Source organism: Salmo trutta, chromosome 1 (genome assembly GCF_901001165.1).
Source record: "Salmo trutta chromosome 1, fSalTru1.1, whole genome shotgun sequence".
Taxonomy (NCBI): domain Eukaryota; kingdom Metazoa; phylum Chordata; class Actinopteri; order Salmoniformes; family Salmonidae; genus Salmo; species Salmo trutta.
The window spans coordinates 75,883,654-75,900,584 of record NC_042957.1 but is presented as its reverse complement, the minus strand read 5'-3'; positions in this window follow the sequence as shown (position 1 = coordinate 75,900,584).

The following is a 16,931-nucleotide window of genomic DNA, read 5'->3' as shown; positions in this document are numbered from 1 at the left end:
ACGCAGGATTGTGCTTTAAACCAACCTGGAAGACCAGGTGTGTTGAATTTTAGTCATTCACTGAACTGATCAATTAGCTCAGTTGGTCAGATCAGTGATTGACTAAATTCAACACACCTGGCCTTCCAGGTCGGTAAAGGAAAATACTGCGGCTCTCCAGGAACAGGGTTGCCTACCCCTGACCTAGCCTATCAGAGGGAAAGTTGGAGCTATTACCATATTGCTCCACTCTAGGGGTCCATTTGGGATTGTGTGTGAGACATTTAATCCAGGTGAGAAAGCCACTGCCAATGCATTGTTTACAGCCAGGACCACATTAAAGAGAACACTTTGAATGAACAATGAGCTAACACCAATTATCCACTCTGTGTGAACATCACCCACGGACGGTGCTATAGAAAACAATTAGTTTGCCCCCATGGGTTTCCTATCTTACATAATGCTATTGTATACAGCCCTCAAACTTAACTCAGGACCTTGAAGCCAGTGTAACTGCATTTTTTACATTGTTCCCCTCTAATCAGGGACTGACTTAGACCTGGGACACCAAGTGGGTACAATTTAATTATCAGGTGGAACAGAAAACCAGCTGGCTCTGGACCTCATATGGTAAGGGTTGTATACCCCTGGTATAGAAAACTTTATTGTACCCTATCAAAATATGTTTATGCAGATGATTGTATATCATTATTGTAGTGCATGTTTATGTGACCAGAGGATCAGGAATTGTTGCTGTATTTAAAGAGGATACAATATGGTGAAGCTATGACATCATTGTGTGGGTTAGTAGAACTGTTCCACAACAGTCCACTTACTAGCCTAGTCATTGTGAGGACCTGAGTATTGGCACTGGCATCTCTCTCCCACTCTCTAGCTGCCTACCTGTCTCCCTCTCTGAGCAGTATACCACAGCTCTCTGCCTGCCTGCCTGTCTCCCTCTCTGAGCAGTATACCACAGCTCTCTGCCTGCCTGCCTGTCTCCCTCTCTGAGCAGTATACCACAGCTCTCTGCCTACCTGTCTCCCTCTCTGAGCAGTATACCACAGCTCTCTGCCTGCCTGTCTCCCTCTCTGAGCAGTATACCACAGCTCTCTGCCTGCCTGTCTCCCTCTCTGAGCAGTGTACCACAGCTCTCTGCCTACCTGCCTGTCTCCCTCTCTGAGCAGTATACCACAGCTCTCTGCCTACCTGTCTCCCTCTCTGAGCAGTGTACCACAGCTCTCTGCCTACCTGTCTCCCTCTCTGAGCAGTATACCACCGCTCTCTGCCTACCTGTCTCCCTCTCTGAGCAGTATACCACAGCTCTCTGTCTACCTGTCTCCCTCTCTGAGCAGTGTACCACAGCTCTCTGCCTACCTGTCTCCCTCTCTGAGCAGTATACCACAGCTCTCTGCCTACCTGTCTCCCCCTCTGAGCAGTGTACCACAGCTCTCTGCCTACCTGTCTCCCTCTCTGAGCAGTGTACCACAGCTCTCTGCCTACCTGTCTCCCTCTCTGAGCAGTGTACCACAGCTCTCTGCCTGCCTGTCTCCCTCTCTGAGCAGTATACCACAGCTCTCTGCCTACCTGTCTCCCTCTCTGAGCAGTATACCACAGCTCTCTGCCTACCTGTCTCCCTCTCTGAGCACTATACCACAGCTCTCTGCCTGGCTGGCTGGAGCCCAAGTCAGATGTGGACTGGATTCCACCCACAAGGCTTCAGCCCACAAGGCTTCAGCCCACACCGCTGGTTCCCTGAAGCCAGAACTGTAGGCCTCCTACTGCTGGTGACTAGCTGATCAGGAACAGGAAGTCTGGTTCCCTGAAGCCAGAACTACAGACCTCCTACTGCTGGTGACTAGCTGAACAGGAAGTCCGGTTCCCTGAAGCCAGAACTACAGACCTCCTACTGCTGGTGACTAGCTGATCAGGAACAGGAAGTCTGGTTCCCTGAAGCCAGAACTACAGACCTCCTACTGCTGGTGACTAGCTGAACAGGAAGTCCGGTTCCCTGAAGCCAGAACTACAGACCTCCTACTGCTGGTGACTAGCTGATCAGGAACAGGAAGTCTGGTTCCCTGAAGCCAGAACTACAGACCTCCTACTGCTGGTGACTAGCTGAACAGGAAGTCTGGTTCCCTGAAGCCAGAACTACAGACCTCCTACTGCTGGTGACTAGCTGATCAGGAACAGGAAGTCTGGTTCCCTGAAGCCAGAACTACAGACCTCCTACTGCTGGTGACTAGCTGATCAGGAACAGGAAGTCTGGTTCACATGCCTGTGAAAGGTAGTCTTCTAATGTTGTGGACATCTTCCTTCATAAGCTATGCTGGCTCCTTGTAGAATGGATCATCTCTCTATGTAAAAACATGGAGCCATAATGGGTGGTGTGTTCCACACAACAGTATCCTCCACTGAAAGTGTCACATTATGAGACATCTAGGACACTTAATGAAAACATTCCCTGGTGTTATTTTCCAGCAGCAACTGACCGTTTCAATTATACTTCCCCTGTCAGAAAGGGGCTTGTGTCCTTCACCAGGCCTTTGTTCAGTTTCATACAGTCTGAATTGGTGTTACATGACTTATGACTTGTAGGGTTGGTATGTGAGGCTATTGATTTTGTTTGGTATCAAATATTTCCATGATAGTGATTTAAAAACAAAAAAGTAATCGGCATTCTTTGTTTAAATATTTTTGTGATGTTTAATTTCACTATATCACTTGAAGTGTAGATGCAGTCATACAGTCCCTGTAGAAAGTCTACAGCCCCCTTGGATTTATTCACATCTTAATGTGTTACAAAGTGGGATTCAAAATTGTACTTTTTTGTTTTATGTCAGCAAGCTACACAAAACACAGTTATTTATTTTTGTAAAGAGGAATGAAAAATATAACATCTTGATTAGATAAAATAAATAATAAAATGCCATCTACACACAATACAACATAATAAAGTGAAAACATGTTTGTAGAACATTTAGTAAATTGATTGACAATGAAATACAGAAATATCTAATTTACATAAGTATTCACACTGCTCAGTCAATACTTTGTAGAAGCACCATTGGCAGCGACTACAGCGGTGAGTCTTTCTAGGTAAGTCTCATTAAAGCTCTCCACACCTGAATTGGGCAACATTTGCCCATTCTTTTTTTTCAATGTGTTGTCAAGTCTTTCCATAGATTTCAAGCAGATTGTAACTTGGCCAATCAGGAACAGTCACTGTCTTCTTGGTAAACTACTCCGCTGTATATTTGGCTTTGTGTTGTAGGTTATTGTCCTGCTGAAAGGTGAATTCCTCTCCCAGTATCTGGTGTAAAGCAGACTGAAGCAGGTTTTCCTCAAGGATTTTGTCTACGCTTAGCTCCATTCCATTTCTTTTCATCCTGAAAAATGTACCAGTATTTGCCAATGTCAAGCATACCAATAACATGATGCAGCCACTACCATGCTTGAAAATAAGGAGGCAGTTACTCAGTGACGTGTTGTTGGATTTGTCCCAAACATAATGCTTTGCATTTAGGCCAAAAGGTGTATTCCTTTGCCATGTTTTTTTGCAGTATTACTTTAGTGTCTTATTGCATACAAGATGCATGTTTTGGAACATTTGTATTCCTGTATATTTATATTCTTCTTTTCACTCTGTCAATTAAGTGAGTATTGTGGAGTCACTACTATGTTGTCGGTCTATCCTCAGTGTTCTACCATCACAGCCACTGAACTCTAACTGTTATAAAATCACCAATAGCCTCATGGTGACATCCCTAAGCACTTTTCTTCCTGTCCTGCAGCTCAGTTCAGAAGGAGGACTGCATCTTTGATGTCTGGGTGGCTTAATACATCATCCACAGCATAGTTATTAGCTTAACCATGCTTAAAGAGATATCCAAAGTCTGATTTGTTATCCATCTACTAATCACTGCCCTTTGAGGCTTTCGAATAGCCCCCTTGTCTTTGGAGTTGAATCTGTGCTTGAAATGTAATACTTGATTGAGGAATCTTACAGATGTGTGTAAGGGGGACAGAGGAAGGGTTAGTCAATCATAAATCTTGTCAAACCCTATTATTTCACACTGAGTGAGTCCATATAACTTATGGACTCCATATAATTTATAATTTAGTAAAAACATTTTTTTTTTTTACAATGAAATCTATTTTAATCCCACTTTGTAATGCAACAAAATGTGAAATAAGTTGAAGGGTATGTAGACTTTCTATAGGCACTGTATATATTTATAAAATATAAAGCTTCGTAGAACTATAATACATTCTAGCCACCGTGCTTCTGCAATGCTTGCTGTTTGGGGTTTTAGACTGGGTTTCTGTATAAACACTTTATAAATACATTTGGCGTTATAAATAAATTTGATTTGAAATCAACGTCAGAAATTCAAATGAATAATGCAACTAGTTTAACATATTTGGGCAGAGAGAGAAGGGGAGAGGCGGTGTTTCAGAGAAGGCGGGTGGTGCTCTTGTAATTGGAAAAGCTCCGATGTGACAAGAAGCTTTGGCGAACACCGCAGAGGTTGAGTGCGTGAGAGGGATTCGAGTGGGCGCAACCGACCTAGAGAATCTTCCGTTTACTGTCTCTTTCTTTCAGGCACACGTACCTTCGCGGTCAATCGCATCACATCTTCTCTTCGTTTAGGCTACACTCTCTACCCATTCGGCGTATTTCACTCGGATAACTTCTCTCTAAAAGGAAAATACTGTTTATGGTTTTGACCGAAGATTTCAAGATGTCTCGCACCGACGAGGTTCACCGCATAACGGAGAATGTCTACAAGGTAAGCTTCTACAACTATAAAAAGTTTGATGCCACACGTTATTGACGGACGATATAGGCCTACTCATAATATAAGTTCTGTAAATATTTTGGAATGTGTTTTTATTAGTGATTTAATAGCATTTTTGCCCCCCCCCATTCGGTGCGAATCTTGAACGGCGATTAGAATCTATTCACTCGGTGAGAATTCCCGAGGGATCATTCGAAGCTCTTTATTGAAAGTCTTCCCTGTTCAATTATATTGGCCTACTTTTCTGAGTAAATGTACTTTTCAAAATTACGACCTACCTCCCTAATGACATGCTATGAGTTATTATATGTATTTCACAGTCAATAGCAACGCGTAGCTTTCATTTTGTTGCCGTCCGTTGGGCATCAGGTAGGACTACATTTCTACAGTAAAATCAGCGCTTCTCGGCGCAGTCGCACAATGTAGGCTACACGCCACTGTTCAGACATGTCATACTGCGCTACGCTTCTGCCATAATAGCTAGATCATGTTTGTAATACGTTCGGGCTCCATATTATGTTTGTGAGAGACTGAACATCTAATGGACAGGCTACATATGACACACACCGTGGCACAGTCACATTTAATCAATAGATTCATTACACATTAACTTCTAATTTCAATGTATTTCATGTTGGCACCCTACTCTATCTCTCTGTGTGTGTGTGTGAGGGACATTCCTACACATTTGTGTTTGGTTGACAGGGCAGGAAGGAGGAGGAGGTAGAGGTAGGGCAGCTAGCAGGCTGTGTTGTAACAGGTACTTCAAACATTTGCCCTGGGGATTTCAACACCACAAAACCTGTTCAGCAAAAATAAGCCCGGGCTGGAGCCTCTGTCTTAGTTTCATATTGGGAAGAGCTTCTTTCCAGGCGTTCATATTCCATTGATTACCTAAGAGAACAGCCCACCGACTGATCCACTAGGACAGCTAGATCTAACTGTATATTACAAGCTAGTTCAGGGTTTCTCAGTCGGTCCTGGGGCTTTAGAAAACTAATAAATCCTAGCCACCGTGCTTCTACATCTGCATTACTTGCTGTTTGGGGTTTTAGGCTGGGTTTCTATATACGCATGTTGTGACATCAGCTGATGTAAAAAGGGCTTTATAAATACATTTGATTTGAAATCAGTCAGAAATTCAAATGAATAATGCAACTAGTTTAACATATTTGGGCAGAGAGAGAAGGGGAGAGAAAGAGTGAGGAGAGGCGGTGTTTCAGAGAAGGCGGGGGTCCTGGGCCCTCCTGGGTGCACATTTAGTTTTTTTGCCCCAGCACTACACAGCTGATTCAAATAACCACCTCATCATCAAGCTTTGATTATTCTAATCAGTAATCAGCTGTGTAGTGCTAGGAGAACAACACGTGCACGGGGGGGGTCAGGACCAAGTTTGGGAAACCCTGAACTAGTTGACACCCGAAGGCTGAGATTTCAGATGGGAACAGAACCTTCCTTTTACACTGCATGGTCTAGAGCTCTAGGCCTATAGGAAATGGACTAGCTTACAGAATATGGAAGGGCCTTGGGGTTTGGACCTGAAACAATGTATTTTGTTGTAGTGGGGGGTCTACACATATAAGCCTACAGAAAGACCTGGACTAAAACACCCAGTTAAGTTGGAACCATTTTAAAATATGCTACGGGTCTCAACTACCACATGTTGTTGGCCATAGGGCTCAAGTTGACTTCCTTGCGCTTGGCATCAGGGCTTGAACCTTTTTAATGAAACACCTGGTGCGTGGTTATTGTGGAATGCTAACACAACTCTCTGGTTATGAGGTACTAAGAACTTTCTGTTACACATGGAATCACATCACCATGATTCGACACACACAGCCTCCATGTTCTCCTCTCAGCTTTTCAAGGTGGAGAGACCATGGCAGTGTTAGTAGGGCCCACCGTAGAAAAAGGTTTGGCAAAATAAACCAAATCTTTGTTCTTATTGGTTATTGTTCAGTTTCTACCATCTATGTTTCGAAATCCTTCAAACCATTTTCTCCCTACTGAACACCACCCAAACGCCAACATCCAACTAACCACCCATTTGCCCTGTTCACTGCAGTGCACTGACTCCCATACACCCCCTCTTCTCTCAGCATTCACCAGGCACAGTTCTACTCTGAAAGAAGGACATGTAGGATCCCAGAATAGGGCTGAGAGGAGCTGAGGTCTCTCTCGCTGTTCTTCTGGGAATCTGTCAGACGTCAGAAAGGAGGCCAGATGACGAGAGGCTGAGCGGGAGATGCTTCTTTTAGAGACCCTGAAGGAGGGAGGGAGGCAGGGAAGTGTTTGTTCTCTGGATGGATACACACCTGGTACTGTTTGAGTCTCTATATATGCACTTTGATGAATCATTAGTCCTCCAGTGTTGATAATGATGCCTCCTGGCCCTGTGTAGTAGTGGCCCTGTGTAGTAGTGGCCCTGTGTAGTAGTGGCCCTGTGTAGTAGTGGCCCTGTGTAATAGTGGATGAGGTTTTCTCTGTCATACGGAGGAATAGAAGAACCTTCACATGTGGCACAATGCAGGTGTCAGTAACCCTGCTCACCAGGCTGTGACCCCCCCCCCCCCCACCCCCCCAGCTGTCTGTGTGTCTCTGGGGCCCAGGCCTCCTGTCACATACCCTGACTGGCCCGGGTACGGGTGAAGGCATGGAGAGACGGCATGGAGAGACGGGGTCTGCTGTGGTTGGAGACGCTAGCTAGGCCCTCTTCCATGGTAGACTGATCTGATTGGAGAGACAGGGCAGGCCTTCCATGGTAGCGTTGTGATGTGACTGTCTCTGGCTATGGGTGAGAGTATGGTGGGATGGAGGCTCAATACCATAGTATAATAACCTGATCTGCATGGCTCTGGTATGGGTGAAGGCATAGAGACACTAGCCAGGCCCTCTTCTATGGTAAAGTGATATTTCTGGAGATACGGACCCACTGCCATGGTAGACTGATCTAGCTAATATTAAAGAAGTCTCGAGGTATTGCTCACCTGAGGTAGAGTACCTTATCATAAGCTGCAGACCACACTATCTACCAAGAGAGTTCTCATCTATATTATTCGTAGCCGTCTATTTACCACCACAAAACGAAGCTAGCACTAAGACCGCTCTCAACCAGCTGTATAAGGCCATAAGCAAATAAGAAAATGTTCACCCAGAAGTGGCGCTCCTAGTGGCCGGGGACTTTAATGCAGGCAAACTTAAATCAGTTTTCCCAAATTTTTACCAGCATGTCACATGTGCAACCAGGGGGGGGAAAAATCCTAGACCACTTTTACTTCATACACAGAGATGCATACAAAGCTCTCTCTCTCGCCCTCCATTTGGCAAATCTGACCATAATTATATCCTCCTGATTCCTGCTTACAAGCAAAAACTAAGCAGGAAGAAACCAGTGACTCGCTCAATACGGAAGTGGTCAGATGATGCGGATGCTACACTACAGGACAGTTTTGCTAGCACAGACTGGAATATGTTCCGGGATTCATCCAATGCCATTGAGGAATACACCCACTCAGTCATCGGCTTCATCAATAAGTGCATTGATGACGTCGTCCCCAGTGACTGTACGTACATATCCCAACCAGCCATGGATTACAGGCAACATCCGCATCAAGCTAAAGGCTAGAGCTGCCGCTTTCAAGGAGCGGGAGACTAATCCGGACACTTATAAGAAATCCCGCTATGCCCTCAGATGAACCATCAAACAAGCAAAGTGTCAAAACAGGTTTAAGATCGAATCCTACTACACCGGCTCTGATGCTCGTCGGATGTGGCAGGGCTTGAAAACTATTACGGACTACAAAGGGAAACCCAGACGCGAGCTGCCCAGTGACGCGAGCTGCCCAGTGATGCGAGCTAAATGCCTTTTATGCTCGCTTCGAGGCAAGCAACACTGAATCATGAACGAGAGCACCAGCTGTTCTGAATGACTGTGTGATAACGCTCTCGGTAGCCGATGTGAACAAAACCTTTAAACAGGTCAACATTCACAAAGCCGTGGGGCCAGACGGATTACCAGGACGTGTACTCAAAGCATGTGCGGACCAACTTTCAAGTGTCTTCACTGACATTTTCAACCTCTCCCTGACCGAGTCTGTAATACCTACATGTTTCAAGCAGACCACCATAGTCCCTGTGCCCAAGGAAGCGAAGGTAACCTGCCTAAATGATTACCGCCCCTTTGCACTCATGTCGGTAGCCATGAAGTGCTTTGAAAGGCTGGTCATGGCTCACATCAACAGCATCCCCCCGGACACCCTAGACCCACTCCAATTTGCATACCGCCCCAACCTGATCCACAGATGATGCAATCTCAATCGCACTCCACACTGCCCTTTCCCACCTGGACAAAAGGAATACCTATGTGAGAATGCTGTTCATTGACTACAGCTCAGCGTTCAACACCATAGTGCCCTCAAAGCTCATCACTAAGCAATGGACTCTGGGACTAAACACCTCCCTCTGCAACTGGATCTTGGACTTCCTGACGGGCCGCCCCCAGGTGGTAAGAGTAGGCAACAACACGTCTGCCACGCTGATCCTTAACACTGGGGCCCCTCAGGGGTGTGTACTAAGTCCCCTCCTGTACTCCCTGTTCACCCACGACTGTGTGGCCAAACACGACTCCAACACCATCATGAAGTTTGCTGATGACACAACAGTGGTAGGCCTGATCACCGACAATGATGAGACAGCCTATAGGGAGGAGGTCAGAGAACTGGCAGTGTGGTGCCATGACAACAACCTCTCCCTCAATGTGGGCAAGACAAAGGAGCTGATCGTGGACTAGAGGAAAAGGTGGGCCGAACAGGCCCCCATTAACATCGACGGGGCTGCAGTGTAGCTTGAAGGCCTCTTAAATGGCAGCTTGATCTCCTCTGACAGGAGAGGGGGACCCACTAGCCATGACAGACTGACCTGCCTCTGGCTCTGCTGTGGGTGAAGTACTTGTATTTATTAAGGTTCGCCATTAGGCAGCAGCTATTCTTCCTGGGGTCCAAACACATTAAGGCAACCTTTTTTCATATGCGCAATTTCTCTCGTTCACGTTCGCTTGTAAATGTCCAAACTCACCAAAAAGGACATTCGGTAGCTCCTACCTACATTTACAAGCGAATGTGAACGAGAGACATTGTGCAAATGAATAAAGTTTTGACGCATGCTTGTCTGCTCTGGAGCAGCATGTGTACACGCTGTGTCTGTCTAGAGTCGCTAGGGCAACGGGCCTGCCTGCTCTGCTGAAGGAGATGGAGGAGGAGCAGACGAGCTGAGAATGGAGAGGAGAAAAAACATAAGGAAATCAAAAGCTAGCAGCGACAGCTGTACAGAACTCCTCCACAGGGATTTGACTTCTCAAACACAGCAGAAAGCCAACACAATATGATGCACCGTCACCTTATGAATTCAGCAACTAACTTCGATAACTAGCAAGTTACACTTAGGGGTCGTGTTACACCTAAGCCGGTAATACCATAAATCCCGGGATGAGTGAAGGACGATATGAAAATCTGGATACCGCATAACACTAGCTAGCTACCGTTGTCGACCCCGCCCCTTCTTCTGTGGGGTTTATCGTGGCTGTCATCCAACATTATTATACATTAACGCCACCTACTGTACTGGAGTGCCCCCGCCTTCCGTCTGTCCTAGTTTAAACATGGACCAATAGAAGATCAGAGGGGTTCCTGCACATGCAGAAACGCCCAGAATTGCAGGCCGCAATTACACCCTCCTCAGAACTGACACTGTCAGAGTAGACGTTACACATAAATGGTGGTCAACAACAGCTTTTCTATGAGTGTAGTATAGGTGAAGGCATGGAGACAGGCCCACTGGCCGTGGTGGTGTCACCTGACTGGCCGTGGCGGTGTCACCTGACTGGCCGTGGCGGTGTCACCTGACTGGCCGTGGCCGTGTCACCTGACTGGCCGTGGCCGTGTCACCTGACTGGCCGTGGCGGTGTCACCTGACTGGCCGTGGCCGTGTCACCTGACTGGCCGTGGCCGTGTCACCTGACTGGCCGTGGCCGTGTCACCTGACTGGCCGTGGCCGTGTCACCTGACTGGCCGTGGCCGTGTCACCTGACTGGCCGTGGCCGTGTCACCTGACTGGCCGTGTCCTTTGACTGGCCGTGGCCGTGTCACCTGACTGGCCGTGGCCGTGTCACCTGACTTGACTGGGTTTGACCTCCACTCTCCATACTGTTTCCTGTCTCCTACTAGTCTGGGGTTTCCCCAAGCCTCATTGGTTATGAGCAGGACTGGGGATTGATTGTGATATGGTTTAGGAGACATTTGAATCCTGCTGGGTCGTTTCACTACAGGATGCATTAGCGTGGTCTTGTGGACGCTGCACTGGGTGGAGGAGATGCCAACACGCTGTTATGACTCACATGACACCGCTGTGTGTGTGTGTGTGTGTGTCAGTACAGGGCAGGGTTTGTAAGCACAGCAGTGTGTGTGTGTGTGTGTGTGTGTGTGTGTGGAATCTCATTGTGGCACTGTTTGTTCAGTAAAGGGGCACTCCTTGGATTGAGTCCCTACATGAGTACAGGGCAGGGTTTGTAAGCACAGCAGCGGGTGTGTTGGAATCTCACGCTCTACCTCAGGGATGGGCATGTGACCCACGACCCCCCCCCTTTTGTAGTGGATTCATCTCCCAAAACATAATAAAACAAACTTTTATATTTGTATTTACTCAGTCGGGTTCTCAACTTACTGTTGAGAGGTAAAATACCCAAGGTGCAATTTCAAAATAAAATGCTTATCTTATGTCAGTCACGAACAGTCACTCAATGAGCCATGTCAGCTAACATGTTTTGGATTGGTAAGTTAGTATAGCCAGCTTTCTAAAATTGTAGTAATTATGATCAAATTACCGACCGGGGAGCCCCCATAAATTTGTTAGTTACTCTCACTCAGATATCATAATAAAAACTACAAAATCTTCTCTCCGCTCCATGGCAAAATGTGTAGAATTGCAACAAACTCGCTTTGAAACTGCAACATTTTCTCTACACCCCATGGCAAAATGTGTCGAATTTAATTCAACTTAAAACATCTCTCTCTACTGTCAAGAGGGGGGGTGTAATGGATGGACCAAGGCGCAGCGGGTTGAGTGCTCATATTTAACTTTTAATGTGAACACTTAATAAACAAAACGATAAATGGACGACAAACAGTCTTGCAGGCTACACACAGCTATGCAAAGAACAACCTCCCACAAACCCCATGACAAACACATTCCTATTTATAGGACCTTCAATCAGAGGCAACGATAGACAGCTGCCTCCAATTGAAGGCCCCAACCCCAATTACCTAAACATAGAAATGGAAATGACTAGACAGAACATAGAAATACACTAACATAGAACAATGACAAAACCCCGGAATACATAAACCAAACACCCCTCTACATACACACACACACCCCGAACCATATAAAACAAATACCCCCTGCCACGTCCTGACCAAACTATAATAACAAATAACCCCTTTACTGGTCAGGACGTGACAGGGGGGCTAAAATGTAATGTTTGCGGGAGGACCACTTTGCTCCGGTCCCCTGGCTCTGACTGCATGTGTGGGTATGGATGTGAGTACTCAGACCCGCGATCCACTGTGGCCCCTCATGATGAGTTCATCGTTTTTGTGGCCCCCACTCCCATCAGTTGCCATCCCTCTACTACCTGAAGGAGAGACAGGCAGGCCTCTGAACCCTACAGTGACTCAGTATAGTGACTCACCCTCCCTATACTTTACTTTGCCTTAGTGGGAGACAGACAGCTACACACAGAGAGAGAGGGCTTGAACAGCTCTAGACGTGGAGCTCCAGAACCCGGTCATCCTGACACTCACAGGCTTAGTAAGGCTTTCTGAGATCAGGGGAGGCTCCAGACTGACACTCATAGCCCAGGTTTGGTGAGTGTCTGTGCATGTTTGCATACGTTTGATCTCCACCAGGCCAGCTTGTCATCTCGCGGGGTGGGGCTGGGGGCGGGGCTGGGGGCGGGGATGTGGGTGTGTGATATTACTAAGCAACTTGGTTGTTAGGACCAAGGAGGGCAGACAATGGGGAATGTCAACACAACACAACACTGGCAGGGGGATGGGAGAGGGAGGGGAAAAGAGGGGCTGTCCTCAAACCCTCAGGCCCAATTCAGTTCACAGACCATATGTAGCCATGTCTGAGTAGGATTGCTGATTTAGTATCAGTTTGGTATTTTAGAAGACAATGAAGAACAACACATGGACGGGGGCGGCATGATCCTAGATCTGTAGCAAGCTTTGTGGTTTGGGTCTGGAGGGGGAGGGGTGGACAGAGGGCTGACCTCATAGGCCCGAGGTAGGAGCTGCTCCTTAACCACAGACTTAGTCTGATTAACATCCCACTAATCCTCATTTTAACAGTTAGGGGGATGGCACATCTGGACTGATCTTGGCTGCCAAATAAGGGGGGGGGGGGATGGTGAGGGAAGGAGAATAAGGGAGGAGGTGTTGGGAGGGAATAAGGAGACAAGGTGAGGAGGTGTTGGGAGAGGTGGGAAGAGAAGGGGAGGAGTCTAGGAGCGGAGGAGAGGTGCGGTAAGAGGGGTTGAAACCCCCTGTCTGCCATGCTCTGGCTCCAGAATGTGTAAACTATGACAGTTTCCATCTGAGCCATGTAAACATCTCTATATATGTCTCTGTGTGGGTTACAGTGATTGTGAAACAGCAGTGTTGAGGTAGTCTCTCTCTGTTGTGTTCCTAACCAACCGACCACACCCTGCCAGCCTGGCGAGGAGAGAAGGGTGTGTCCCATCGTTACCTGCCCTCAGGTGTTCCCTCCTTCCCTTCCCTTCCCAGCACCCCTCCCAAACTGTCAACACTACCACACTGCCAGTACCAAGGAACACTCGGACACAATTATACCCAACTAACTTAATGGTAGGGTATAGTGACCGGTTAAATATGAGTAGACCAAGGGAAGAATGGAAATGTATGTGTGTTGGGGGGGTGGGGCAGAGCACATGTTAAGCTGTCCTGAATAACTGGGCCTGCTGGGAGCCTACGTGGCCCCATTATTATAGGACGACTTGGGAGAATGATGATCTGCAACAGACAGCGAATCTCAGTATCAGAAGTAAAACTACAGCCAGACTGGCCTGCTACTGGGCCTTTCTACACTTTATCAGATGTCCAGAGTCGACCCACAACTGATGCAAATCAAATGAAACATTCAAATAACATGGCTTTTGTGCCATTATTCAAATGACATTTTCATTGCAGCCTAGATTAGACTAGAATGTTATACTCACTGGAAAACAGTAATGCAATTATTCATTACATTACCTAACCTATAGGATAGTCTCTAGGTAGGATAACTGTGTTGTAGTCTATGAAGGATAACTGTGTTGTAGTCTAGGGAGGATAACTGTGTTGTAGTCTAGGAAGGATAACTGTGTTGTAGTCTAGGAAGGATAACTGTGTTGTTGTCTATGAAGGATAACTGTTGTAGTGTATGAAGGATAACTGTGTTGTAGTCTAGGGAGGATAACTGTGTTGTAGTCTAGGGAGGATAACTGTGTTGTAGTCTAGGAAGGATAACTGTTGTAGTCTAGGAAGGATAACTGTGTTGTAGTCTAGGAAGGATAACTGTGTTGTTGTCTATGAAGGATAACTGTGTTGTAGTCTAGTGAGGATAACTGTGTTGTAGTCTATGAAGGATAACTGTGTTGTAGTCTATGAAGGATAACTGTGTTGTAGTCTATGAAGGATAACTGTGTTGTAGTCTAGGGAGGATAACTGTGTTGTAGTCTATGAAGGATAACTGTGTTGTAGTCTAGGAAGGATAACTGTGTTGTAGTCTAGGAAGGATAACTGTGTTGTAGTCTAGGAAGGATAACTGTGTTGTAGTCTATGAAGGATAACTGTGTTGTAGTCTATGAAGGATAACTGTGTTGTAGTCTATGAAGGATAACTGTGTTGTAGTCTAGGGAGGATAACTGTGTTGTAGTCTATGGAGGATAACTGTGTTGTAGTCTATGGAGGATAACTGTGTTGTAGTCTATGGAGGATAACTGTGTTGTAGTCTATGAAGGATAACTGTGTTGTAGTCTATGAAGGATAACTGTGTTGTAGTCTATGAAGGATAACTGTGTTGTAGTCTATGAAGGATAACTGTGTTGTAGTCTATGAAGGATAACTGTGTTGTAGTCTATGAAGGATAACTGTGTTGTAGTCTATGAAGGATAACTGTGTTGTAGTCTATGAAGGATAACTGTGTTGTAGTCTATGAAGGATAACTGTGTTGTAGTCTAGGGAGGATAACTGTGTTGTAGTCTAGGGAGGATAACTGTGTTGTAGTCTAGGAAGGATAACTGTGTTGTAGTCTAGGAAGGATAACTGTGTTGTAGTCTAGGAAGGATAACTGTGTTGTAGTCTAGGAAGGATAACTGTGTTGTAGTCTAGGAAGGATAACTGTTGTAGTCTAGGAAGGATAACTGTGTTGTAGTCTAGGAAGGATAACTGTTGTAGTCTAGGAAGGATAACTGTGTTGTAGTCTAGGAAGGATAACTGTGTTGTAGTCTAGGAAGGATAACTGTGTTGTAGTCTAGGAAGGATAACTGTGTTGTAGTCTAGGAAGGATAACTGTGTTGTAGTCTAGGAAGGATAACTGTGTTGTAGTCTAGGAAGGATAACTGTGTTGTAGTCTAGGAAGGATAACTGTGTTGTAGTCTAGGAAGGATAACTGTGTTGTAGTCTAGGAAGGATAACTGTGTTGTAGTCTAGGAAGGATAACTGTGTTGTAGTCTAGGAAGGATAACTGTGTTGTAGTCTAGGAAGGATAACTGTGTTGTAGTCTAGGAAGGATAACTGTGTTGTAGTCTAGGAAGGATAACTGTGTTGTAGTCTAGGAAGGATAACTGTGTTGTAGTCTATGAAGGATAACTGTGTTGTTGTCTATGAAGGATAACTGTGTTGTTGTCTATGAAGGATAACTGTGTTGTAGTCTAGGGAGGATAACTGTGTTGTAGTCTAGGGAGGATAACTGTGTTGTAGTCTAGGGAGGATAACTGTGTTGTAGTCTATGGAGGATAACTGTGTTGTAGTCTATGGAGGATAACTGTGGTGTAGTCTAGGAAGGATAACTGTGGTGTAGTCTAGGAAGGATAACTGTGGTGTAGTCTAGGAAGGATAACTGTGTTGTAGTCTAGGAAGGATAACTGTGTTGTAGTCTAGGAAGGATAACTGTGTTGTAGTCTAGGAAGGATAACTGTGTTGTAGTCTAGGAAGGATAACTGTGTTGTAGTCTAGGAAGGATAACTGTGTTGTAGTCTAGGAAGGATAACTGTGTTGTAGTCTAGGAAGGATAACTGTGTTGTAGTCTAGGAAGGATAACTGTGTTGTAGTCTATAAAGGATAACTGTGTTGTAGTCTAGGAAGGATAACTGTGTTGTAGTCTATGAAGGATAACTGTGTTGTAGTCTATGAAGGATAACTGTGTTGTAGGCTAGTCTAGGTAGCATAACTGTGTTGTAGGATAACTGTGGTGTAGGCTAGTCTAGGAAGGATAACTGTGTTGTATAGAGGTCGACCGATTTTAATCGGAATGGCCGATTTTTAATTTGGGCCGATTTCAAGTTTTCATAACAATCGGTAATCGGTTTTTGGCCACCAACTTGCAGAATGTTTTGGGTTTTTTTTCTGGTTGTTTTTATCTTTTTTTTCAACAAAAAACATTTTTTTACGTTTTGTAGGATTTTTAGACTATTTTTCTTCTTTTTTATTATTTTTGTATTTTGTATTTTTTTAATTTATTTTTTCATTTTATTTTTATTTATTTGGAGAAAAAAAATGTACATTATTTTTTTGTATTTTTTTTTTCATGTAATTTTTTTCATAATTTTTTTTTTCATTTATTATTATTATTATTTATTTATTTGTACACCTTTATTTAACTAGGCAAGTCAGATTAAGAACACATTCTTATTTTCAATGACGGCCTAGGAACAGGGGTTAACTGCCTTGTTCAGGGGGGATTCAGGGATTCGTTTTTGCAACCTTCTGGTTACTACTCCAACGCTCTAACCACCTGCCTTACATTGCTCTCCACGAGGAGCCTGCATGGTAGGCTGACTACCTGTTACACGAGGGTAGCAAGAAGCAAAGG